This window comes from Phodopus roborovskii, unplaced genomic scaffold, assembly GCF_943737965.1.
Source record: "Phodopus roborovskii unplaced genomic scaffold, PHOROB, whole genome shotgun sequence".
NCBI lineage: Eukaryota > Metazoa > Chordata > Mammalia > Rodentia > Cricetidae > Phodopus > Phodopus roborovskii.
Genome location: NW_026126433.1, coordinates 55,934,918 through 55,942,423, shown reverse-complemented (window position 1 = coordinate 55,942,423; position 7,506 = coordinate 55,934,918).

Sequence of the window (7,506 nt, the reverse complement as noted above, 5' to 3'; positions counted from 1 at the left end):
TAAGTAATCTCATTCAGGATTGATGGCTTCCCCGGAGAGCTGCCTTCCAAGTGAGTGTCTAGTCCGCTTCCCTGTAGAGCACAAATGCAGGTTAATCCCCAGATACGAACTCATTTTCTCTTTCCGTGTCTAATCCCAACAGCCGTGCTTTTCACAATGCCTAGCTTCCGCATACAAGCCCATAAAAAATGTCAGAGTGGTGTTCCTTCTCCCAGCCATAAAGATGTCGGAGTGAATCACTCCCCAGCTACTCTTTAAGGTCTCCTCCAGGTAACAGCGGAAGTTTCTTGGTTGACATTTTCTATTCCCCAACACCAGAACTTTTCAGTACACTCGCAGAACCAGTGAGATGAGAGACAATGTCAGGACACATTCCCAGCGCTGCGTGTTAGCTAAGTTGGTGCGTTAGAATATTTAGCGAGGCAAGGTTGCTTCCTTCCCAAATATTTTCTTTCTCTTCCTACCCCCTTCTGTCTCTCCCTCCTTCTCTCACTTATCAATGATCTGGGGATACGGTGGCGGGATTGAGAAAAAAAGCATAGGAAAGATAGCCACAGGGCCATTCTAGACCTCAGTGTTCCTCTGTTTGTTGAGGTCTTTTCATATTCAGATGTAGGTGTGATGGACGCGCATCTTTAGACCGGGATAAAAACCCTCAATTGGTAAATTACCATGTCCCTTTACAAAGATACAGCCTCTGGAAAGTGATCACAAATGCCATCCAAACAGTTTCGCCTTGAGTTTCTGGAGATACCAGATACTAACTTGAGCTCACCAATGGCTCTGGAAAATAGCAGCGCGCACCGCACACCTGACAGCCAGAGGAACAAGAGTTGGCGTCACAGCAGCTGCTTTTTCTCTCTTGATTTCCTGGGCTTGGTAACACGGATGCTGGGTGTTTTGATAAGGATTAAAAACAAAAGAGTCAGCAGTTTGATTTGGAAAGTTCTTTATTGCTGAATAGTTGTGGGTTTAAACTAAAGAATGTGTTTCTGCTGGGGACATTTGCATGACCATGCATATGCATTAGCAGCTGCAGGGCGTTAGAGCACCAATCCCTGTGAGCATTTATCCCATCCCCCCCCACATACCCCCTCCCCCACCCCTTCTGTCCTGAAGGAAGTAGGTAAGAAACTTACAGGAAAAGCCAGTACCTTTTAAGCGGTCCATTGGCTCATAATAACTTGTTTCTTTGGAAGATTTTTGTTTTTTGAAGATTTGAAGTAACTTGCCTCCCTAATCAATTTTCTAAATTAAGATAATGGATTGCAAATGAATATAATAAAATAAAATATAAGAGAAAGAGGCCTGGCAGTGGAAGTCTGAATTAAGGAAAAGGATGCTGCCTACATGTCTTCCCTTCATTGAAGCTAGCCTGGGCTACTTGAGACTATGCCTTCAAAATAATAAAACAAAAAAGAAGGAAATACAGGTAACCCTAATGATGGAACAGTACTCCAGACAAATATTTCATGGCATGAATTCTTGCCATGGACTTGGGTCCATCTTCATTCCATGAAAGATAAAGGAAACACATTGAGTCTCAATAGTCTGAGCCTTGCCCTGAAGTAAGATAAATGTTTTCACCCACTGTGTGAGCCACATGCTGGGACTGTTGATTAATTTCCTCAGGGGTTGTCTGCACCTGAGCCCACCTGAGCTGTATTGTACAGGACTATTTCTTCTTCATAACAAGATCCAAACTTTGAAACCAGAATGAACTAAGCTCTTAATTTGTCTAATGCTGTTTAATTATTAGGTTTATTTGTATTTCTTTTTCCTTTTTTCTATTTTTCTTTTTAATTTGAAGTCAGAACCTCTTGAGTCCAGGCTAGCCCCAGACTTGATCTATAGTGGAGGCTAGCCTTGAACTTCTGATACTCTTGCTTCCACGTCTCAAAAGGGCTGGAATAAGGGCCTCTGCCACCATAACTCAGAAAGAAAGAAACTAACAAAGAAAAGCAACATTTGAATTATGGGCAACTACACACACAGAAACAACCAACCCTCAAACATCAACATATGTACATTTAAAAAATCAACTTTCATCTCTGTGAGTTCAAGGCCAGCCTGGTCTACAGTACTAGTTCCAGGACAGACTAAAAAAAACCAATAATAATAATAATAGTAATAGTAGTAATTTTATTTTCTATTCAAAGCCAATATTTCATGGCATTATCTGAGAACAATCTGGACCATACTCAGATTTTTCCACCAAAGTGTGACAGTATTAGAATCCAAATATAAATCTAAACAGAGGGCATTCTTTTCAGGAATCATGATGACCAGTGAGGTCATTTATAATCTTTCCTCCTTTTTAAAAATTCATTTTGTTTTGGTTATTGTTCTTCAAGTTACAAGAAAGTTATAGAAGGAAAAAACAGGGCTTATAAAGAAGTACCACTTGCATGCACTTCTGTACAAACTCCCATGCACAGTGACACATGAATATGCATGAGTCTATTTTCATGTCTCATTTCCAGATGTGTACAAATACTACCAGTTCACTGATTGACCTACCCAGAAATTTTCAAAGATCCTCAATACTTAAGGGAATCCTAGCTGGTTTTATTCCCCATCCATCAAAATTATTTGGGAAAGCAACAACAACAACAACAGTACAACTTAAAAATGAAACATATACAGTAAGTAGCAGGACTGATGTGGTTTGAAGGAGAAATGTTCCTCACAAGCTTGGGTATTTGAACACCTGCTCCCCAGTTGGTGGCTCTGTTTGGGGGGATTATGGAACCTTGAGGAGATATGGCCTTGCTGGAGGAAGTATGTCATGGGGGAAGGCTTTGGGGGTTCATTCCATCATACCATTCTCTTTTCCTACTTCCTGTGTGTGGTTGAGATGTGACCTCTCGGGTTCCTGGCCCCAACATCATACCTTCCCCACCATCACTGGCACCCAGCTCTCTGGGACACTAAGCCAAAATAAACACTTTCTTATATATCCACATAGATAAATTAAAAAAGAGGGGGTTGGGAAATATCCCACTAGGTAAAGCAGGAGGAAACAAATTTAATCCCTGGCAGCCATACAAAAAGCTGCATATAGCAGTATACCTGCAGTCCCAAGGCTGAGGAAGTAGACAGGGGAGGGGTGTCATCACTGGGGCTTATTGGATAGTCAATCTAGACAAATTAGTGAGCTTCAGGTTTAGTGAGAGACCATCTCAAAGAATAAGGTGTAGAGTGACAGAGAGAGACATCACACTTTGACCTCTAGTATCTCCACATATGTGCAAAGACACAAACAGGCATACTTGCATATTGCACACACATATGTAAAACATGAGTAGCTTGATATTATACAATGGAAGTTATGTCAATGCCATTATTGTTCTCGGCTATTTTAATAATCAATAGAATATCTGGATGCTGAAGCTAGTTTAACAACTTAAATTATAGCATGACCTTGAAATATGTTCAAAGACACATATGACATCTCCAAATTAGGTCCAGCCCTGGACAGTTGCTTGGCAGAGGAAATGTAAGGATCATCCCAGTATATAGGGGAATCTACACAGCTGAAGAAAACTTTGTAGCATTCAAACTACATATATTACGTATACCAGAAGGCTTGATCCCTAGATGGTGGCACTAACTGGAGGTGACTGGATCTTGAGGGTACAGACCTTAACAGTGGATTAATGTATCAGTAAGCTTGTAGATGCATTGGTTATTTAGAGGTGTGGCCTTGCTGGAGAATTGGGCCACCAAGGGTGTGGCTTGAAGGGAGCATCTTGTGTGTTCCTTCCCTTCTGTAATTCCTGCTTCTTGACTTCCCAGTGGCGAGCAGCTTTGCTTCACTATGTCTCCTGTTTCAGTCAGACCAACCATGGCAAGGCCAAGGAACCATGGACTGACATGACTATCAGAACACAGAATAGGCATTAGTCTACATTCCTAATGAAATTTCTGAAGCAAGATTTACCAATGAGCTGAGGCAAGAAGCAAAAGAATAGCCCCGTTGGGTATATTGGGAGAGTTAAAGTATGACCAAGACCTTTGGCTTAGGTAAAGCATTTGAAATAGTTACATATAAGAAATCCTGTCTTGGTCTCTCTGTCTCTGTCTGTCTGACTGTCTATCTGTCTCTATCTCTCCTCTTCCCGTTTTTATGTGTGTGTCTCAGAGAGAAAGATAGGTAGGTAGACAGATAGACAGACAGAATAGAGTAGATAGGTAGATAGATGGATAGAGACAGATAGATAATAGATAGGTGATAGATAAACAGACAGATAGATACATAGGCAGGATAGATAGATGATAGATAGGTAGGTAGATGAATAGAGACAGAGAAATAATAGATAGATAGATAGATTGATTGATAGTAATTAGATTCTAAAGTAACACCCAGATGTTGTTCCTCACCATCCACCTTGTATGAAACAAGGCCTCTCACTGTCCACTATAGCATAAATTAGGCATCTGACCCATATTATCTTGAGGTCCTCCTGTCTTCAGCTCCCACTTTGTCATAGGAGAAATTGTGGTTACATATGTGCACAACTGCATCTGGCTTTTGCCTGGATTCTGAGGATCCAAACTCAGGTCCCTGTGTTAAAGTAGCAAGCATTTCACCCATGTATCCATCTCCCTTACCTCTGTTGTCTTTGAAATAAAAAGAGAACAGGCACCTCATAAGAAAAACCTGAAGTGTAATTGAGAAATGTTGGCAGCTCAGGGTGGCCAGACTTCACAGGAACCTACTCACTGGCTGGAACTCTGCCAGGATCATATGGTGGGTGACCTGGGAGGGGGGAAGGAAAAGGAATCATGCTGCAATACACAGCCTTCTGGGTTTTTCTCAGGAAGTCCCACTGTGAGGAAAAGCTATTTTGTCAGAGCCTCATTATGTTTGTATTAAAACCTCTCAACCAGTGCAGCTCCCTCTAGTTCCCCACCAACAAGGAAGGGAATCATCCAACTCCCTCAACCACAGTCAGGCCTGAGAGGCACAAACCAGGTCATGGCTGGGGACACAAACTCTCCAAAAGCCTGAGACCCAGATCATAACTTTAGAATATTCGGGATGACCAGTTACAACTAACTACTAGAGGCCTTATTGCTCTGGTTTCTTTTATGCAATGGTCTTGTGTGTCTTTCAATAAAAATGCCACAAGGCATATTTTAAAAAAGGAATGGAGAGGCTGAATTAATATCATGAACAATGCTGGTCTGAGAGGATGCTGGCATGCCAGACCAGGAATGTGCCCGCCTATTGGATAGTGTTTGTATTTTCAGTGCTGGGTATTGAACCCAGGACCTCATACCAGCTAAGGTAAACTCTCAACCACTACGCTACAATTCCAGCTCCAGAATAGGAGTTTTTAAAGAATTGAGATTAATATGCTGAGGACTTCAAAGGAAAAAGTAGACAATGTGCCAGAACACATGAATCATGTAAGTAGAGACTTGGACACAGTACAGATGGAAGACTAGAAGTTTCAAAGGTAGAAACCTTTGTTGGATGCATAGGCACTCAGCGCAGCTGAGGAAAGATAGTCCAAGCTTGAAGCTAACTTAATAGAGATTTCTAAAGTGCAAAGCAAAGTGGAAAAGACTAGAAACAAGATACAGCAGACCATGTGGCAACCATGACAGGACATGGACACACACACTATGGTGACACTTGAAAGAAGGACAAAGAGAAAGAACCAAGAGCAGAAATAATAATACCTGAATGTTTTTGAAAAATTAAAAACAGACACCAAACCACAGATTCAGGAAGCTCAGAGAACTCAAGCTGGACAAATGCCCTTCTCTGTGTCTAGGCACATCACTGCCAGACAAGAAAATTAGTGAAGAAAAGATTCTGTAAGAAGCCAGAAGGGAATTAGTTTTTAACCTCCGAAAAGCATAGAGGAAAGTCACATTCAATTTCAGATGAAGGAGAGCAAAGAAAACAATACACAATACCAGCCTAGAATGGGGGTATCCTGTTAAGTTACCCTTCATAAGCAAAGGAGTAAGACACAGCACACACACCATGTAAGCCCAGCACTCGGGAAGAGGCAGAAAATCTCCAAAAGCTGCTACCAACCATGGCTACACAGCGAGTTTTTAGAGAGATAAAAAAATAACACTTGGATTCTATAAAGAAACGATGAAAGAGAGGGGTAAGATCAAATTCAAACTTCTAAGCTGTAGCTCAATGGTAAAAGACTTGTGAACATTCACAAGATTCAAAATCAATTTCCCAATGCCCTTACAAAAAGCACTTACTAAATCTGGACATGATAGTACAAGCCTATGATCTCAGCACTGAAGAGGCTGAAGCAGGAGAGTTGCCATATGTTCAAGCCTGGACTACATACTTAGTATCCAGCCAAGCAGGTCTATGTTCCTAGACACTATAACAAAACAGAATAAATAAATAACTGTATTGGTGTTGTCCTTAAAGAGATTAAAATTTGTTCAAAATAAAAGCAACAATATATTACATCACAGGCATATATGGAAATACTTTTGCATGTAAGAATTAAATGCAACAATGAATCTAGAAATAGGAGGACAAAATCAAGACTATTTTGTTATGAAGAAGTTGCATTATCAGTGAAGTTTAAAGAAAGAGTTGGACTCACTGTGAATGTATGTTGTCTACGTGATTGCAAGTATTTGAAAAAGATGTCTAGAAAGCAATATAGTAGATCTACAATGAAAAGAGAGAATGGTGTTATATGAAACACCCAATTAAGCCCATAACAGAGGGGCCGCTAAAAGACCCTGTTGTACAAGTGTAATGACCTAAGTTCAACTCCTTACACCCATGTGAAAAAGCCAGACACACCTGTAATCACATCACTGGGGAGATACAGGCAGGATGATCCTGGGGTCACATGGACAGCCAGTCTATCTGAATTGGCAAGTTCTGGGTCAGTGAGAGTACATGCCTCAAAAAATAATAGGGTAGAAACTATTAAGAAAGACAAACAGGTCACCTGGATGCTCGATGTCTACCTCTGGACTCCTCCTTTGGAACTGCCCATCTGCTGCAACACACACACAAGTCCATAAATAAATGGTCAGTGGCAGCAGTGTATGAGTTTAAGTGGATTACAGAAAGCCCAGGTTTTATTCCGCAGAGCTACAAAGCCTCACTCAACACAAACACAGCAGAACATAACAATGGTACAGCACTTGAGTACTTGCTGCTCTTGCAGAGGACTGGGCTGGGTTCCTACCACCTCACCATGCCTCACAATCATCCCAGACTCCAGTTCCAGGCCATCTAATGCCCTCTTCTGGATTCTAATGGCACTTCATGTACCTTGCACACAAACATATTCACAGATAAATATTCATACACATAAAATAAAAATCAATACATCTTTAAAAAGAAAAAAGAAAAAAGAAAAAGAAAAAAAAGGCAAGTATGAACCATAATGTGAGCTGTAGTTTTTCCATTGATCACAATGTGTCAATACTTTGATTAGTGTGGTCATTTGGTTAAGAATGGCCCCGGCAAGGTCATATACTTGAATGCTTAGTTAT